Source organism: Protomyctophum bolini (assembly GCF_963924005.1).
Source record: "Protomyctophum bolini genome assembly, chromosome: 18".
In the NCBI taxonomy this organism is placed as follows: Eukaryota; Metazoa; Chordata; class Actinopteri; order Myctophiformes; family Myctophidae; genus Protomyctophum; species Protomyctophum bolini.
In genome coordinates, this window is record NC_137879.1 from 605,001 (window position 1) to 609,080 (window position 4,080).

A 4,080-nucleotide genomic window follows, 5' to 3' on the forward strand; every position below is an offset into this window, starting at 1 on the left:
TATATGGATGACTTCAATCAGCACATGTTGTACAGATCTGTGTTTTATCACCTACTGCAATCAGGTGAGTGTTTTAATTAAGTATTATATATCTGCATATAATTCGTCCTCACTATAATGTTACAGACCTGTAAGGGTCCATTTGGTTCATTTAACTCAGAGTTACAGACCTGTAAGGGTCCATTTGGTTCATTTTGATTTAACTCAGAGTTACAGACCTGTAAGGGTCCATTTGGTTAATTTAACTCAGAGTTACAGACCTGTAAGGGTCCATTTGGTTCATTTAACTCAGAGTTACAGACCTGTAAGGGTCCATTTGGTTCATTTTGATTTAACTCAGAGTTACAGACCTGTAAGGGTCCATTTGGTTCCATGTGTTACACTCTCAGAGTCACAGACCCATAAGGGTCCACTTGGTTCCATGTGTTACACTCTCAGAGTCACAGACCCATAAGGGTACATTTGGTTCCATGTGTTACACTCTCAGAGTCACAGACCTGTAAGGGTACATTTGGTTCCATGTGTTACACTCTCAGAGTCACAGACCCGTAAGGGTCCATTTGGTTCCATGTGTTACACTCTCAGAGTCACAGACCCATAAGGGTCCATTTGGTTCCATGTGTTACACTCTCAGAGTCACAGACCCATAAGGGTACATTTGGTTCCATGTGTTACACTCTCAGAGTCACAGACCCATAAGGGTCCATTTGGTTCCATGTGTTACACTCTCAGAGTCACAGACCTGTATAAGGGTCCATTTGGTTCCATGTGTTACACTCTCAGAGTCACAGACCCGTAAGGGTCCATTTGGTTCCATGTGTTACACTCTCAGAGTCACAGACCCGTAAGCAGTGCCGGTTCTAGGCGTTTAGTGGCCCTAAGCAACATAATATAATGTGTAAATCTGTAAATTTGACATGAAAATGCTTCAATCTGGTGCACTTTGAGATCAAAATTAAGAAGCTAAGATCTGTAAAGAACTTGTGGTGTACTATGAATCATATAGCATATTTAATATACGACAAACTACACACATCACATCAGATTATTATTATCATCTTTATACTGTGTTATTGACTGAAATCAACTTCACCGGTGGGCTGTGGGCCACAGGTGCATTGAATAATGCAATTTGCAACTTGCATTCAACTGCATGTGGCAATATTATGAACTCTGTTGTGTATTGTGACTGGTCACTGGCTACGTTTACATGGACAGTTAAATCCCCTTTTCATTCAGAATAAAAGTTAAATCCTATTAAATGTTCTCATGTAAACACCTACAAAAACTTAAATCGGAATGAAAATGGTCAATCTGATTTAAACTTAGATCTGATGTAACTGACCGTTTTATTCCATTTTTAAATCCTATTGAAACAATTGTGGACTCGTGTGTAAACACTCATTCGGATTGAAGTTCATTCTGGTCTTTCTGTGCATGCTTGTTTCCGTGTAATTGGTATGGCTATATTATGCTCTTGTTTTGCGATTAATTATATTAAGAAATTATATTCGAAACCTCTCATAGGCTACAGGATACATCAAATATAAAGCATAAAAGTGTTTTTCTATTATTATTATTTTGTTTTACTGAAATGTAGTGTAGTAAAAGTAAAACAATTGGAAAGTAAAGTAGAAATACCTCAAAATTGTACTTTAGTACTAAAGTAAATGTACTTTCCACCACTGGACGTAAACATATCCGCCCCGCCCCCTATCCAATCAGAAGCCTTCCCAGCCCCACACCTGATGTGGAATGAAATAATGGGATTTAAAAGTATTGTCCATGTAAACACTCATTGGGAATGACCATTTCCCATGTAAACACGCAGCAAAAAAACATTACTTCTGAATTTATTAATTCTGAAGTTTTCATTCTGAATGAAAAAGCCCTCATGTAACCGCAGCCAATGAGATCTATAACTAGTTTTTGGATAGGGCAGGGGGGGGGACACTCAGAGGGAAACTATATCCCACACTCACTCCAGAGGGCCACAATGCATATAGTAAAAAAATAGCTGATTTAGAAGCTCAAACTGCCACACGTTTTGATCTAGTAGATCTGGTATTTTTTTTGCTATTTTTTAAATTGAAATTCTGAATCATTTTTTTTGCTATTTCTGAATTGAAATCTTGAAAAGTAAATGTTTTATTTAATTTCAAATACATTTATATGTTCTTACTTCTTATGTTACATTTAGGAACTTAGATGCAAATACATTAGACATAAAAAATACTAGTAGGCCTACTATAGTCATTAAGGCCTAAAAAAAACAACTTTGGTTTCCGAGTAATAAAGCTGAAACATGAACTTGTGTTTTGAAGCAGAGAGCTACTGGCTCTCCCTGGATCAAACACATTAACTTAAACCAACCAATGGCACGAGGAGTTGGAAAACCAAGAATACTGACTATTTGAAAATAATAAAAGTTTGTCGGCTGAGATAAACGTCCATTTATCCGCTCGTTCTGCGGACTTAAACCGACACCGGCACGGTTTCACCTCCTTAATTATGTCTGCAAATGATTTAGTATTCAATGGAATTTTTTGTGGCGGTGCTTTGCACAGGCAGACGACAGACACGGTGCACAGGTCCATGCTGTGTTGGGTTGGCTGACAGACACGGTGCACGGGTCCATGCTGTGTTGGGTTGGCAGAAGACAGACACGGTGCACGGGTCCATGCTGTGTTGGGTTGGCTGACAGACACGGTGCACAGGTCCATGCTGTGTTGGGTTGGCTGACAGACACGGTGCACAGGTCCATGCTGTGTTGGGTTGGCAGAAGACAGACACGGTGCACGGGTCCATGCTGTGTTGGGTTGGCTGACAGACACGGTGCACGGGTCCATGCTGTGTTGGGTTGGCTGACAGACACGGTGCACAGGTCCATGCTGTGTTGGGTTGGCTGACAGACACGGTGCACAGGTCCATGCTGTGTTGGGTTGGCAGAAGACAGACACGGTGCACGGGTCCATGCTGTGTTGGGTTGGCAGAAGACAGACACGGTGCACAGGTCCATGCTGTGTTGGGTTGGCTGACAGACACGGTGCACGGGTCCATGCTGTGTTGGGTTGGCTGACAGACACGGTGCACAGGTCCATGCTGTGTTGGGTTGGCTGACAGACACGGTGCACAGGTCCATGCTGTGTTGGGTTGGCAGAAGACAGACACGGTGCACGGGTCCATGCTGTGTTGGGTTGGCAGAAGACAGACACGGTGCACAGGTCCATGCTGTGTTGGGTTGGCAGAAGACAGACACGGTGCACGGGTCCATGCTGTGTTGGGTTGGCAGAAGACAGACACGGTGCACGGGTCCATGCTGTGTTGGGTTGGCAGAAGACAGACACGGTGCACAGGTCCATGCTGTGTTGGGTTGGCTGACAGACACGGTGCACAGGTCCATGCTGTGTTGGGTTGGCAGAAGACAGACACGGTGCACAGGTCCACGCTGTGTTGTGTTGGGTTGGCGTTGGCGTTGTGTTGTGTTGGGTTGGCGTTGGCGTTGGCGTTGGGTTGTGTTGGGTTGGCGTTGGCGTTGGGTTGTGTTGGGTTGGCGTTGGCGTTGGGTTGTGTTGGGTCCTCGCAATGACGCATTCCAATAATAACCCATTCTGACCTGAGATCAGATTCATACGAGGTTTCCACCGGACACACACTGGTCTGATGAACCCATTCTGACCTGAGATCAGATTCTAAAAATGTCAGTCGTTCTTCGATTTTTCAAAAATAGCAGACCTACAAGCTCGTAGCGCGCCACTCGGTGGCGCGCTATGAGCTTGTAGATCTGCTATTTTTCAATAGCTATAGCATAACATGATGCTATCACCAAAACGGGTTCCTGGTCAGAATGGGTTAATAATGTCCAAGGCTAACATTGTGTATGAATAATAAAATACACTTACATGTAATACTTAATATAATATCCTTTTTTTAATAGGAACCATAAGGAGGTCGTTAAGACGGAACCTGAGACGAGTCGCTACTCAGCGCTGCCATTGGTTGACGATGACAACACCTACTCAACGCTGCCATTGGTTGAGGTAAGGATGACAATGCCTACTCAGCGCTGCCATTGGTTGA